The sequence below is a fragment of the Onychomys torridus genome, chromosome 10, assembly GCF_903995425.1.
Source record: "Onychomys torridus chromosome 10, mOncTor1.1, whole genome shotgun sequence".
Taxonomy (NCBI): domain Eukaryota; kingdom Metazoa; phylum Chordata; class Mammalia; order Rodentia; family Cricetidae; genus Onychomys; species Onychomys torridus.
This window is the reverse complement of record NC_050452.1, coordinates 10,315,510-10,332,273: the sequence shown is the minus strand read 5'-3', so window position 1 is coordinate 10,332,273 and position 16,764 is coordinate 10,315,510.

The following is a 16,764-nucleotide window of genomic DNA, read 5'->3' as shown; positions in this document are numbered from 1 at the left end:
GCGCAAAGCTGTGTGGAGACTGGCCAGCGGCTGTGCTCCAGCCTCCGGCTAGAGGAAGTGCACCTTCGAATTTCTTTGACGCTCCTGAATCCCTTGAGACCTTTGACCTTGTCTAAGGCCCTCTGCCTCACTGGGTGAGCACACGGAGCCGTCTCCTGGGGTGACTAGCAGGAGAAAAGGACAACTCACAGCAGCCCCTCCCCACTCCGTCCCCAGAGGCCGCTGGGGGAGAAGGAACATTCTGGAGAACTCTTCATTTCTTCAACTGTGTGCCTGCCAGATGGACTCAGTTTACAGCTGGAGAGAGGGCTGGGCAGTCGTTGCCTTTATAAGAGGCAGCAACGGCATGAATGTGATTTTCCACACGCTGACTCATGGGGTTGTTGTGTCCTGGGCTTTGGCACATGGTTCTGTCTCTTGCTGACTTGGAGATGGAGCTGGGGAGGCTGCTTTGATCTGGTAATATAATTTCTTCCATGACTGGGTTTTACCCATAAGGACACTTGTTTTCTTCTCCAGTCTGGGGACACACTGGGGTGACTTCCCCCAGGCTCCTCCAGCCTGGTTATAACTGAAGTCATTTGGACTGAGCTGCAATACGAGGTGTTACGACTTGGTATGCTGAACCAAATGAAAATGTTTATGGGTATTCCAGCTCACCCAGGCACCTCAGCTGTCTTTTTAATGCCACCCAACGTTATTAGGGACATTTGTCTGAGGCCGCCTTTCCCTGGAATGGGTCTGCTTATTTTCCTCAGTCTGTCAGTTTCCCTGGCTCTCACTTCCTGTTTTCCATCTTGACTGGGTTCCATTCACACCAAGGCAGCAAAGCCTCATTCCTTCCGGGCCTCACTCCCGCGTCCAGTCCGCGGCAGGCAGTGAGAGCAGGTCCCGCTGGATGGGACGTTAGGCCATCTTTCCAGGGCTGAGGCCCAGATTCTGTGATTCAGAATACTATAACATAAAGGAGATCAGTGTAGAGCAGTGTTCTGTGCCCAGTGGAGTCAAAAGATATTATCTGTTGAACCCATCAATTAACTTTTGTGTGATGAAGTAACTATAAGTAAGCACACGGGTGAATTCTTGTTTAAAAATTCAAAGAAGACAGACACCCTAGAGCGTGAAAAAATGAAAGAGCCCCTCCCGGCCCCTCCCCCTTCCCTTCCTTTCTTAGCGTTAATAATAGCGCTTTCCGGACTTGTCTTGATGGAGGAACCATGCTTATCACCCGGTGTGTGAGCGCAGCTGTGTGCTGCTGCACAGCAGTGTTTGGCCATTGAGGAGCCACAGGACCATGGTGGCCCTGTGAGGTTATGTTGCCTAGTGATGTCATAGTCACCTTACTGTGAGTACCCTCTGTGATGTCTACTCAATGATGAAACTCTCACGACGCATTTTTTTTTTTCAGAATAGTGAAGCATCCCATGACTACAGAGTCAAATCGTAAAGACCCAGGTGGAACACTCAGCAGCCTGCCTCCTGTCCACATTCCAAGTTCTCCTTCTATCACGATGTCTGACTCGGGAGGGAGGGTTCTGAGGAACCTGAAGAGATGTTCTCACCCCAACACACACACACACACACACACACACACACACACACACACACACACACACACCTGCCTCATATACATACATAAAAATATAAATCCAAGTGTATATGTTTTTTTAAATATGTGCTATTGTGGAAAAGAGTCCTCTATATTCTTGAACTTGCTACACAGCTAATGCTGACAATAAACTCCTGATTCCCCTCTACTTCATGAATACTGGAGTCACAGGTGTGCACCACTATACATAGTTTATGTGATACTGGGGATCAAACTATGACCTTGGAAGACCCCAGCCATCACCAGGGACTTTGGAGGAAGGAAGAAATAAAGTCAAGGTCATTCCCTCTCCTCCTGTGTCTTCTGCAGTGCCAACATCAGTGAGTTCCCAGGACCAACTCCACCTACAAGCTGGGACAGAGAAGAGTACAGAATGGATCTGGGAAGGGGGTGGTGTGGGACAAATGAAAAAATCCCTGTGAGCTTCTGGCTCACAGACAGGAGGAAAGCAGCCGCCGAGCTCAACTACCCCAAGCCAGTCCCTGGACCCCCATCTACCCCCACAAGTGCCCTGCTGGAATGACTTGGGGAATGGACGGGCTTTGGCACAGGATCCAAGAAAAATCTCAGGATGCCGTCTCTAAATGGGTTCCAATTCTATTTCTCAGAAGACCCAAGGCAGCCCTTGATTAACACTTCCACTGTCTGCCTGAGGGGGGGGGGGGGGGGGGTGGGCGTGACTTTGCTATGTATGGCAGAGCCAGGGACACAGCTGTAAGGAAAGCAAACCTCCAGCACAAGCTTGGACTTGTTCTTCTGAGGTGGGCGTCTCAACACTCTGACCAAAAGATCAGGAAGATATGCTCTTCTCAGGGTACTAGGATGCAAATTTGATTAATATAGTCCATAAAAGAGAACGGAGAGACTGAATATAATGAACATTTGTTAACTGCTCGTAGACCAGTGGTTTCCTACCCATGAACCATGATGTGTGTCGGAAGACCTGCCACCAAATACATATGCACACAATCTGTCAAACTCGGGCTTTGTTTTATGTAGGTGGCTACTTGGCGAATAGAATATTTTGTCAAGGAAATTGTCCAATATCCTGCCAAGTTAAACCTAATTCGTGTAAGAGGTATAAAGCTTGCTAGAATCAAATGAAATTGGGGAATTTATTAAGACATTGGGAATAGTTTAGGCCAGAAAAAAAAAAAACCAGCTGTTAGTAATTTAGGTTCTGGCACCAGGTTCCATGGGTTCGAATCCTGTCTCTTAGTAGTTATGGGATCATGAGCATAAAATAGAGGTGCTATGACCTATCCCATGGACTGCTGTGGGGATTACAGGATTAAATGTAATACTTGTGCCATTCTTAGACCTTTGCCAACACAGGATCAACAAGATTATACTCTTCTTCACGGTCCTCTCATTAAGTCTATACAGAGTACCTACTCTAAGTGTGGTGCTCGTACTGGAATTAGGAAAACAACAGGCACTGCAGCCATCATGGGCTGAGGAGAAAACACTGGCTGACAACCACAGACTGGCAATCACTGAAAGTGTCTGTCCTGGGTTCCAGAGCCCAGGGGAACCAGAGTGAGTAAAAGGCCAAGAGAAAGCCGCGATGGAAGGGTGGCTGCAGCAGGCCAAGAGGAGTTGTTCTTTGGGGCAATGTTTCTGAACTGTGTCCCATGAATCGTCACAAAATGCCCGAAGGGTTTACGCCAAAGCAGCTGAAGAAATATCCACTCCGAACTCTTTTGTGAAGACCCACAGTGTGCACCCTAATTCCAAAGAGTCCAAAACACAAAGTCTTTTAGCCCAGCTCCCAGACCCCCGCCCCCATCACACCTTCCAAACACAGACTTGGTAAATGAGTGTCCACCAGCAATGAGGAACTTAGGGGAAGGGCAGGAGGGAGCTCCACGTCACCGTAGATGCTGCAGATGGACACTGTCTATAGCACCCTGGTAAGACATCAGGGAGGGAGGACAGTCTGGGCCATGGCTAGCACGCTTGCATGGGGCAGGTGCCAATGTCTAGAGACACCTTAAGAAGGGCTATAAATTCTGAGGAAGAATCGACAGGGAGTCTAGACAAAGATTACTTTGGAAACAGAACCCACGGAGGCTTATCTTTTCCCTTATTAGAAGGATCTCTGAAAGAAGCAACCTTATTTGTCAACTGCCTGGCTAGGCTTGTACTCCTAGAAAGCAGCTAAGCCCACGGAGAACACCATCTGCCCAGCACCCCAGCCTCCCACACATCTGCCCAGTACCCCAGCCTCCCACACATCTGCCCAGCACCCCAGCCTCCCACACATCTGCCCAGCACCCCAGCCTCCCACACATCTGCCCAGTACCCCAGCCTCCCACACATCTGCCCAGCACCCCAACCTCCCATACATCTGCCCAGCACCCCAGCCTCCCACACAGGCATTGGAGAACCTGCAAAGAGAAGCACATACTCTCCCTCCCTCCCTCCCTCCCTCCCTCCCTCCCTCCCTCTCCCTCTTCTCCTCTCCCCTTCCCTCTTTTTCCCTCCCTCTGTCTTTTTCCCTCCCCCTCATTTCCCTCCCCCTTTCCTCCCCCGCCTTATCTGGAGCAGGTAAGCCAGCAGCAGGGTGAGTCTGCAGGCTGGACACCATGCTTCACAGCCCCACTGCCTCTGAGAGTCTGCACCCACACATGATGATGGTTTCCAGCTAAACCCACCAAAGCAGGGCGTGGCAGAGAGAAGGGCACTTCCTCTGCCTTTAGGGTAGGAACACTGGCCTAGAACTAGTGAAGACCTCTAGGAGGGTGGCTTGTGAATGGACATGTGACTCCATGTAAACCAGTTAGCACACTACATCTGTCATTAAGTGTGCGGAAGACACTGTTCATCCATGTCCTTGTCACCTGTGTACACAATTTAAAAAAATCCTCTGTAAGAATCCCAGGAAATGCTTTGTGTCAATTCGATGACTTTTAAAAACATACTTTTATGCGTATGAGTATTTCGCCTGCTGTATATGTGTGCACTATATACATGCCCATGGAGTTCAGAAGAGGGCTTCAGATCCCTTGGAACTGGAGTTACAGAAGGTTGTGAGTCACCACGTGGGCACTGGAAGCTGAGCCTTGGGTCCCCAGCAAGGGCAACAGGCGTTCTTCCCAGCCTTTTCTCCAGCGCCCCTGAGTCAGCGTGAGTGACTGATCACCGCATGCTGGATGCTCTCCTAGGCTTATGATGCCCAAACACATTCTCTTTCATGGAGCCCTGCTCTCCAGCACAATTATTTCATTTTTCTTTCCTCTCTCCAAGTCTCTCAAAGAAGAAACTGAGGAAACCTATTGGAGGAGATCCCCACACACACCCTGAGCCGGAGGTGGGGGATGTGGGGGGTTGTGGATCCAGGAGGAGGTTCCTGCTAAGGCTCTCTAGTCCCTTGTGGGGAGCCTCAAACAGTCCACTCTGGCTCTCAGAGGGTAGTTTGCCTACCCCCAGCTAGAAAAAGTAACTCAGCCTGCCCAAGATCAAAAGATGAGCGGCTGTGAAGAGCCTGCTGCCACCAACTGTTGACAGTCTCAGTTGAAACAGCTGCTCTTGCCAGGGCCCTGAGAGGAGCTTACTAATGAAGGGGGTGAGGCCTAAAGAGGGTAAGGACCTGTGAGTGGCTGGAGTAGGAACTTGGCTCAAGCTTCCAATACGACGCAGCCTGCTTTCCCACTGAGGCCCGCTGGTTCTCCCCAGCTGTCCCTTTTGTGTCAGGAGCTAAGTGCATGCTGGCCAGCGCTAGGTTGGCAGAGTTTTATATGGCTATGGTGGAAATCTCTGCTTCTGCACCTGGCATACAGTAGACACTCAGCATTCCGGTGAGTGAGGTCCTAGGTAGTGAAAGACAAATACATTAATACACTACAGGAGAGCTGTGTGCAGGGCGGTTTTCATATAGGACCTGTCTTCTTCCTGGGTTTGGTTGCCACCATGCAAATGGAAACAGTTCTGATTGGTTGATGTTTTACTCTAGCAGGAGCTGGGATTATAGAGCAGCAGTTCTGTAGGCGGATAGAGGTTAACTTTGATTGGCCATCCTCAGCCACACCTTTCCTAAAGTACCCTCCCCCCATTCCCTCAAATACCTGCCAGACCTTCCCACCCCTGCTGTTTCTTGGCATCAGGACTTCCCGTTCTGAACCTCACACCTCACTCTTTACTCATGCCTTCTTTGATACAACTGCCTGTGGGCCGGAGATGGGTCAAAGACATATTCCCTTATCCAGTCAGTTAACGAGACTGACAGAGACCTTCTCTGTGTCTGGCTCAGTGCTGATGGCATCAGAGGAAGACGTGAACAAAGGTCTTGGTCTCTGATGGGTAAGCGAGCATTCTGCCTTCTTTCTGTTCCAGGTACAAAGAACATCATGTGTAAAGGAGACAACGAGAGCCAGGGTCTCTCCTGTGGTGCCAGCAGGAGCTGAAGAAGGGGTGTTACAAGTTTGAGGCCAGACCAGCTATGGCTGCTGAGTAAGGGAATTAGCCTTCCCCAGGGATGAGCCCCAGCTGATAATCAATACTAAATGGTCAGCCCTGAAATCATATACATGCAAGCAACAGTAAATGGACTCAGTAGATTATGTTTATATAGTGGTGCACATATATATGTGACGATAATAAAGAAAAAGAGGCTGTGAATTTGAGGGTAGGGGGTCATGGGGAGGGTTGGAGGGAGTAAAGGGAAGGGGAAATGACATAATTAAATTAAAATTTAAAGCCGGGTGTTGGTGGCGCACGCCTTTAATCCCAGCACTCAGGAGGCAGAGGCAGACGGATCTCTGTGAGTTTGAAGCCAGCCTGGGCTACAGAGTGAGATCTAGGAAAGGCGCAAAGCTGCACAGAGAAACCCTGCTTCGGGAAAAAAAAAATTCGAATTTAAAAAACCTGTACAGTGATAAACTAAGAATAAGCAAAGAGAGGTAAAAGAATAGGCACAACAAATGACTGGATTAACATGGGTGCCACTCGAAAATGTCTGAAACCTATTCACCCCCTACAAAGCACATGGATACACACAAGTGTGTGTGCACGCGCGTGTGTTTGCACACGCACGCATGCATGCATGCATGCATACCTGCTATTGCCACCTAATGGGTGGGGGCTAAAAATGTGTCAAGTATCTTAGTGAGGTAAAGCCCCCCTGGTGTTCAGCTTCCTACTTGCCCAGGTTGGAACACCAAAATGTTGGTTGTTTTTGCTCTTTGACTTTGGTGGGCCCACCACCCAGCTCCTAAATAAATCACACACAGAGGCTTATTCTTCATTATAAATGCCCAGCCTTAGCTTGGCTTGTTTCTTACCAGATTTTCTTAACTTAAATTATCCCATCTACCTTTTGCCTCTGAGTTTTTTCCTTTCCTGTTTCTTCTGTATATCTTACTTTCACTCTTACTCCAGGGCTGGCTGGGTGGCTGGGTGGCTGGGTGGCTGGCCCCTGAATCCTCCTCTCCTTGTTCTCTTGCTCTTTCTTCTTCTCCTCCCAAATTTCTCCTTCTATTTATTCTCTCTGCCTGCCAGCCCCACCCATCCTTTCTCCTGCCTTGCTATTGGCCATTTAGCTCTTCATTAGACCAATCATGTGTGTTAGACAGGCACAGTAACACAGCTTCACAGAGTTAAACAAATGCAACATAAACAAAAGTAACACATCTTAAAATATTATTCTACAACACCCTGCACAACAACATCTGGACTAGGATATCAACAAGTGCTAAGGTTGACAAAATCTGGATCAGAGCAGCAAGTATGAAAACACATTACAGTCACTGATGGTGAAAACTTCATGGTACAATTGGAGACACCAACAGCTGGAGAACAGCCAGTGGTTGAGGTAGACTGTGAGAACACACAGGACTTTAGTGTGACTGTGAGAACACACAGGACTTTAGTGTGATGAAAGAATTCCAGTCTAGTTATAATTCAATAGAATTGGGATTCCCAGGCACTCATTGAAAAGGTATTGAGTTGGAGTCACACCTCATGCCATATATCAGAATAAATTACAAATTGGCTAAACAAATAAATACCAATACCAGCCCCAATAAAGCACCAAGAGGAAACACAAGAAAATCCTTATAATCTTACAGTAGCAAAGTCCTCTCCAATTTTAACTCATACCCCACGCACTGTAAAATAACACCGTGGTAAATGTGCTTAGTAAAAATTTGAAAAGCATGGAACGAGAGGGGAGTTGTTGTAAGAATGGTTTCAGAGGGTGTGGGCACAGGGATAAGAGAGGAAAACGGGGTGTGCGTGTGACTGTGATCAAAGTACATTATGAAACTGTCAAAGAATAAATTAAAAATTTTAAGTTTGGAAATGTTAAGTTTATACATGTAGTGGGTAGCCATTCCAGCTTTGTCCTAGAAGTTCCAACCCCCACTGAGACTTCGGTAACTGTCACACCTACAAGCCAGGGCCAAGACAGGACCCTGAAGACCAGAGATCCAGATGGGCCAGCTCTCTTGGTTCCTGGACCCTGCACGCTGGAGGTAGACCAAGCAGAGTTCTCCAGAGAACACTGCCAGACTGCGCCACACCTTTCCCAGACCCTGTTACCTATCCCTTCACTTGTAAGTTACCCCACAAAATAAACCTCCCTTTTAACTACGTGGAGTGGCCTTAATAATTTCACCAATACATATATGTTAACCAAACAAGAAAACTGCATAAATAAGCAAAATCAAACACAAACCTAGAAATAACATGCAACTCAGAGCCAAAGCGCAAATCTTAAATTATAAAAATATCAAGACAGTGTCTGGTGGCCAGAGAGATGACTCATCCAGGAAGGGCACTGGGCCTACTTGGGGGGCTTGGGTCTGATTCCCACTTGGCAGTTCACAACCACCTAGAAGTCCAGTTCCAAGTAATCCAACTCTCTCTTCTGAACCCCACACATCTATATGCATGTGGTGTACAGACATACATGCAGGCAAACATCCTTACGTGCAAAATAAAAATGAAGGTTAAAAAACAAAACAAAACAAAACAAAACAAAAAAAACAGTATCAGAAGAAAGGACCAATAAACATTTGTGCCCAGAGGAGCCAGGCATGGTGACACCCGCCAACTCAACACTCAAGGAGCAGAGGCAGGAGGATTGTGAGTATGAGACTAACCTGGGCAAGCCTCTGACTCAAAGATTAAAAAAAAAAAAAAAGAAACGAAAGCCAAGAAAGGAATGAAATGGAAGCCATATAAGCAGCAGCCGAACATATAAAAAGATGGTGATGTCTTTGTAAGGAAAATGTGATGAGAAGCTCTGAGATACCTGAGATCAGATGGCCTCCTGATCTCAGTTTAGCAAGTGCCTGGGTTTGAAGATGCAGTGGCTGTGCAGATGCAGTGGCTGTGCAGATGCAGTGTATATGCAGTGGCTGTGTATATGCAGTGGCTGTGTATATGCAGTGGCTGTGCAGATGCAGTGACTGTGCAGATGCAGTTGGCTGTGCAGATGCAGAGGCTGTGCAGATGCAGTGGCTTGCAGATGCAGTTGGCTGTGCAGATGCAGAGGCTGTACAGATGCAGTGGCTGTGCAGATGCAGTGTAGATGCAGTGGCTGTGTAGATGCAGTGACTGTGCAGATGCAGTTGGCTGTGCAGATGCAGAGGCTTGCAGATGCAGTTGGCTGTGCAGATGCAGAGGCTGTGCAGATGCAGTGGCTGTGCAGATGCAGTTGGCTGTGCAGATGCAGTTGGCTGTGCAGATGCAGTGACTGTGCAGATGCAGTTGGCTGTGCAGATGCAGAGGCTGTGCAGATGCAGTGGCTTGCAGATGCACTTGGCTGTGCAGATGCAGAGGCTGTGCAGATGCAGTGGCTGTGCAGATGCAGAGGCTGTGCAGATGCAGTGGCTGTGAAGGCATAGGCATTCCTGTGCCTTGCAGGTGGACATGTCGACCAGCACAGTCACTCATCACATTTATCACAGAAGAACTGCAGACCTTCAGGTCCCACTGCATGCATATGAAGCCACATACTGTGGCGAAGGTCCAAAACCACTTGATTCTCATCAATACGAGATGGGTTGTGTGAGCTGAGGGCATTCTATCATCAAGAAGCCAACGTGGGTTCACTGCCTGGTTTTGCAGAGTTTTCAAACTATGGAGAACTTTAACGTTTTGTGGGGAGGAGGGCTGAGATGGGGTCCCACTCTATACCTAGTTGACCTCAAGCTCAGGGTGATTCTCCTGACTCAGGCTCCTAAGTGCTGGGTTTGCTAAGGCATGAGCTACCATGCCCAGGTTTTAACATTTTTGAGTAGTTTTAAAAATCAGAAGGAAAATTCTATCTTCATGATTCATGAACTTTCCAGAAAATTTTTTCACTGTCCATAAATAAATTTCATTGTAACACTGCCATGTTCCTTTATTTCCATATTGTCTCTGTCTTCTTCTACAAGTGAAGTGAATAGTTGCCACAGAGACTCTCTGACCTCATGGGTCCTAAACTATTTACTATCTGACACGAGACAGGAAAAGGTGGCTGGGTTAGACTATGTCCATGTGACCGAATGCTACAGAGAGCCAGAGGAGGCTCGGAGGAATTGCTATGGAAACACTCCTAGAATCTATTACTAAATTTTCAAACAGAGTCGATGTAGAAAGCATGAATCACATATTATCTTGTGAGTGAAAGGGGAAGGATATTTTGTTTCATTTAATATGTGTTTTGCATACATTATGATTATTTGGAAGGAAATACAAGCAACTAGTTAAGTGTGGTTGCCTTTAGGGGGAAGAGATTGGTGAACACATACCAGAGAAAAAAAGAAATTGAGTGTGTGTGCTTGTATATGTGGCCATTACTCAAAAGGGTAAGCAAGGCTAGTTTTAGTTATCTTAAACATTGTACTTATTTTATGTGTATGAGCATTTTGCATGTATGTATGTATGTATGTATGTATGTATGTACACCACTGAATTCAGAAGAGGATGTCAGAATACCCATGGACCTGGAGTTTTAGATGGTTGTGACCCATTTTGTAGGTGCTGGGAATTATTCACCAGACCTCTGCCAGGGCACAGAGCATTCTTAACCACTGAGCCATCTCCAGCCCTATAAAACTAGTTTCTAAAATATGCTGTGGTAGGGTGCAGGGCTTTTGATGCTGCAGGGGGCTGGCTTTGTGGGTGGTATTGAGACCAGGCACGTTTGGGAGCCTGATTGGAAAGAAGTTCTACACTGGGCTCAGGAGTGTCTAAAAGATCAGCTTGTTAAAAAGAAAATTCTGGAAAGAGTAGTGGGTAGGGAGGAGAGGAGGGAAGGGATCAGAGGTTGCCTCTGAGGAGAGAACTTGGGAGACTAGGGACATTCTCCGTGTAGGGGGTGGGGCTGTAGACGAATTTCTAAACAGTCTTATTAAATAAGAAACATGGAGCCAAATACAGGGGTAATAGCTGAAGAGATCAGAGCAATGGTGAATAGCCCCGACTAGCCTTAGCTTACCACCATGATGTAGCTTTCCCAGAGAAAGCTTCTTCCTGTCTAACCTGAGCTTTTATTGCTTTCCTGTTCTGCCTTCTCATTGGCTGTAAGCCCAGCCACATCATTTCCTCATCACTGCCTGTCTGTACAGACCTCCAGGTCTCTATGGTTGGTACTGTGATTAAAGGCATGGGTCACCACACTTGGCTGTGTCCTTGAACACACAGAGACCCTGCCTGCCATGTGATTGGATTAAGGGCGTGTGCTACCACCGCCGGACTTCTGTTTTATGGTTCACTATGAACTCTGATCTCCAGGCAAACTTTATTTATTAACATACAAATAAAATATCACATTTCAGCACAAATAAAATATCACCACATGGAGCATTCTTTACTATAAATCTTTTTGCCTGGTTTCTATTATTTTCTTTTCACAAGAAAAAAGTCTTCAGCAAAGCCACACTGGTGGCATGGGACATGGGAAGGGGTGGAGAGGTGCAGTTCTGAGACATGGGAAGGGGTGGAGGGGTGCAGTTATGGGACATGGGGAGGACTGGAGGGGTGCAGTTTGAAGGGCCAGGACTCCTGGGAGCACAGTGCAGTAGAGCCACTGACTTGGAATGAATTTGGCCCCGAGTGTCCCGGGCACCACCAAACAAGAAATAAAAATGGAAAGGGTTTCTGGTGGTGGGGAGGGGCCTAGAACCAGATCTAAGCCTCCAAGGCCCTAAAGAAGAGGGTGGAGAAGCCACCTGTCCCTTGGTGACTTCCTTCTGACCTCCCAGGCCAGGCCGTGGACCAGGCTGTCCCTCAGTGATCTCAACAGTGCTCAAGTCAGTTACTATTAACGTTGACCTTAAGGGCATCCCGGGATGCTGCCGTCTCCCAGGCTCACTGGCTCACTGCCCTTGACTGCACTTTGGCCTAGCAGGATAACCAGAGCCTCGCCACCAGACTGTGAAGTCTAGCCAAGGCCACAGGAGTGCATGCCCAGGCCCTCTGCAACATCTCCCCTCCGCCACTGCCCATTTCCACCTCGTTGCCATAATGGGAGCTTCCCCACACTCGAACGAGGAATTTGATTTCTGGGGACAGCTAGGACTTCTTCCAGTCAATGTTCCCCTTCTTTATTCCTATATAAAGTACCCACCTCCACCAGCTGCACCAGAAGCTCTTTGGGGACTTAGAGATCTCTGCCACTTACAGCAGCATCCCATCTTAGCTTTGGTCCATTCCACAGCCTGGTGGCTTCAATTGCAGCTTCCTAAAATTGTTTTCACTTGTGACTGCCCTTTCACCTAAGCAATTTTGATGTGACTGGGAATTTAATTAAATAGAATAGGTATACAAATCAATGTGTACTGAGATGCATCATAAAGAAATTGACTTTAAGACATTTCTTTGGTAGACATATAGTTTATCATTGATTAAATAAAACAAATTCACACGTCAGTGAGATGGAAGTACTTGTTTATTTTTACATGAAGAATCAAGCCACAGCTGGATATTTGATGCTGCCGTTTGTGTTGCTTCCTCAACATTTTTCTGAGCTGATTGCTATTTTGATCTTGTCATCACCAACGCTGCACATGTCACACGTAGTACAAAACGGCAGGCACACGTTTAGGGCCATTTCAGAAACCGTAGGAAATTCTGCCCTAATCTCAGCCCCAACTCATCGAGTGGGTTTTAGAGGAAAACAACTCGCCAATAACTCGAACAACAGTTCTTGGTTTGATTTTGGTTTTTCTGAGACAAGGTGTCTCTGTGTAGCCCCCGGCTGTCCTGGAACTCAGCTATTTTCCAGGCTGGCTTCAAACTCACAGAGACCCTCCGCCTCCCAAGTGCTGGGATTAAAGGTGTGCGCCACCACCGCCTGTCCCAAACAAACGGTTCTTAAAGCCAAACATTCTAACAATGCAATCCCGAATTTACTAATTTGATACTTGCCTGCTGAGGAATGGCAGACGGAAATACCAAGAGCCTTGTTTTCCATAATGAAACCATTGTGTTTCTGTAAGAGCAGAAAGCCCTGTCCACACAGTCATATAATCAGAACATGCAATCACACATTTTCGGCAGCATTCATTGGTATTGCATGGTCATGGTGTGCACAGTGCAAAATGTGCACGTTGTATGTTCACATCCAAGGCTGCAGTGACGTCACTCAACACAGCATGGGTGGGTGCTGACAGAAACACTTCTTAGTTGGTTTGCATTTGCTCAAACCCTGTATTCAGTCATGTGGCCCCATGTGGGATTCTGACCCACAGTGTAATAAGCTGTGGCTCGGCACTCTTTTGCCGTAGTTTTGGAGGCTGAACATCTGAGAAAAAGCTGTGGCAGATTCTGTACTGCAGTGGGGGCAGGGGTTCCCCCAGAAGTTTTCCCGGGATGAACTGACAATGGACAGATTGAGAAAAGACATGTGAACTTAATACTGTGTGTGAGGAAGTCACCGCGTACAGTGACTCTAACCCAGTGTGGTCCTGCTGCATATACACTGGTCTTATCAGAGGACAGGAGCTGAAGAAGTTGGCAGTCTGGGAAGCAGAGGGATAGAAAATGATACCTGTAGAGTGAATGAACGGACTCAGTGCACAGACAACAGGAAATTCTATAGGAAATAGAATGGTCCAAGGACAGCAGTCCAGGTGTGGCCATTTTCTTTAATCTTCCTGTGGATGGGCCTTCAGTTTATGAGATCTTAACCTGGTGGTTCTCAACCTGTGGGGTGCAACCCACTCGGGGGTTGTTGAACAACCCTTTCACAGGGGTCACCTAAGATCATCAGAAAGCATAGTTATTTACATTATGATTCATAACAGTAGCAGATTACAGTCATTTAGTAGCAACAAAAATAATTTTATGGTTGGGGGCGGGGTCACCACAACATGAGGAACTGTATTAAAGGGTCGCATCATCAGGGAGATTGAGAACCACCGCTTTAAGCAAAGGAGATGGTTTTCTTCTTAGTGGTTTGGTCTTTAACAAGGCAAGGAGTATTTACGTAAAGCCCCTTCCAATATTTTCTGGTTGCAGTGGCCTTTAATTTAACAAGCAGTATAACAGGGCACGCTGCTTAGGGATGATACATTCTGACCCCAACAGATCCTGGGAAGGCCTACTTCCGGGGTCACAGACAGCTGGCTTCTCATTGAGTCCTTATGGTGGAAGAGGCTAGAAGCCTCCCATCATACCTGCTCCCCCAAATCTGCACCACAGGGAACTCCATAGAGTAAGGAGACGAACAGGGGAAGGCTGAAACTTTTATATCCCCAGTCACGGCCATGGAAACCCCACTAGTCAAACGCTGCCTTTTAAAATGCTGGTGGGCATCTTGAATACCAACGGGCAAGTGATAGCGGAGATTACAGCAACAGCGAGCTTCATTTTAAAGAGACATGAGCCCCAGCATTAGCAAGGACAACCGAAGGTGTCAGTCACATTAACTACACACAGAACGTGCTAGTCACCAGCCTTCAGGTGTGAATTCTGTTCAAGATGTTAAGCAGGAAACTGCTTTGGAACCTATCAGCCCCCAGGACGGTGCTGTCAGGGCTGGGGGATTAAAATAGCTATTCTCCTTCATTCTGTGCTAGGGATTGAACTGGGGACAATGGGCTCCTGTATCCCCAGAAGAGCAATGCCTAGAATAAAATGGCCTGAGGTCAGATTGTGCAGACAGGTCTGCTGCAGAGGGACAGAAGTCCTGGCTGTTCTCCGAAGGATTTGCCCTTTTTCTATCCTTTTTCCTACCGCCTCCTAAGAAAGAAAGTTGTCTTTTCCCCCCCTGCATCTCAGGGTATGGCAGAAGTAAAAAAAGGATATTTGTTCTAATTCATTTATAGCTGATAAAGACTTGGGGAGGGGGATCTCTGCATCAGGTCTGAGAATGGCCTTCCACAGCCTCATCTGGCCCCTGCTGGCGGCAAAGGCAGGGGCTCCTGAGCTGAGACAGTGTGCTGGGCGTTTTATGTCAACTTGACACAAGTTAAGAGTCATTTGGGAGGAAGGAGCCTCAATTAAGAAAATGCCTCCAGAAGATCAGGCTGTATACAAGCTGGTATGACCTCTTCTTAATCAGTGATCAATGGGGGAGAGCCCAGTGCATTGTGGGTGGGACCATCCCTGGGCTGGTGGTCCTGGGTTCTCTAAGAAAGCAGACTGAGCAAGCCATGGGGAGCAAGCCAGTAAGCAGCACCCTCCGGGGCCTCTGCCTCAGCTCCTGCCCCCAGGTTCCTGCCCTGTTTGAGTTCCCGTCCTGATTTCCAGGAACAGTAGTTCTATAATTACAGGAACGGTAATACAGAAGAGTAAGTCAAATAAACCCTTACCTCCCACAGTTGCTTTGGCCATGGTATTTTATCACAGCAATAGTGACCTAGGACAGATAGGAAGTCACTTTGTGTTTGTGGAATGGATCGAAATGGGCCCCAAGTCTCTAGGAAGGACAGGGCATCGCTCAGAAACGGAGCCTCACCCCAAAGTGAGCAGTGTTTAAACTGGATAACTAACGCACTAGCGCCACCTAGTGTCTGCTTGGATCTTGTCGTGGCTAGGGCGAGCTTTCTCTTTTTTTCTATGAAACTAGCTCTAACTTCCTGTGGGGCGAAATGAAGGAAACACTGTTTTTTTTTCTCTCTCCTGCACGGGGCTGTCCTTCTGCCCACGATGAGAGACTAGAATTTGGTGGGAGACGCTGAGAAGCCACAGTCCTAATGTGTCTCAGACAGGATTGTTGGTGGAGGGGAAGGAAGCTGGGGTGACTCATACGTAATATTTAGTCTTAGTTTCAAAAGAGTGGCTCACACCAGGAAAAAAAAATAATACTTGGCCCTATTTTATGGCTCCTGTGCTTTTTCAAAGTGGTTTTCAGAGCTCTCAGAACCAGTCCGAGGCTGTTTACAGACTCCTTCAACCTGCTTGTCACCGAACCCACCAAATCTCGGCCACCAGTTCCTCTTTTGTGCTCTCTCTCACCCTGGTTCCCCTCCAACGTTCTGCTAATTACAGCCACTATTTACTGTTCATTCTCATTAAAATATTTATCATCCAGGGACACAGCTGCAGAGCCACTATTAGTACCCCCAATTCACACCAATCCTTGGGGAGAGGGAAGGCACGTGACCGCCCCAGCTCCCAAGTGCTATTATGTTATACACCCCCACACCACACCACACCCAGCTTTCCAAGAGGCTCCCCTGCACCCCCACCCACCTTACTTTAAGAGTCATTTGCTTTTATTTTATGGGTATGAGTGTTTTCCTGCACAGATGTATGTGTACCAGGGGCATGACTGGGCCTTCAGAAGCCGGAAAGGGGCGTTGGATCCCCTGGCACTGATACAGTGGAATCAGACAGTTGTGAGCCGCGATGTGGGTGCTGGGAACTCCTCTAGAGGAGCAGCAAAGGCTCTTAACCACTAAACCATTGATCCAGTCCCTGCAGGAGGTTTTTGAAGAGACAGGTACCTTTTACTTCACTTCCTGCCCTGGGCTAGTCTCTGTGATCCTCAAAGGTGAACTCTTGCTGTAAACATCTGTCTTCCTCGGGGCATCTGTCCTGCCACCAGCCCTCAACACAGACACTTCCGCAGTCTGCCCTCCTCCATGCTTGGAAACCACCCCAGCGGAACATCCAGAGCGTCCAACAAATGTGCAGTGTCAGGAGCATGGATTTGTCTCTGCCTCCTGCACTTTGGCTTTCTGCAAGGGAAAGTAGGGGAATTCTCTGCTCGCTCC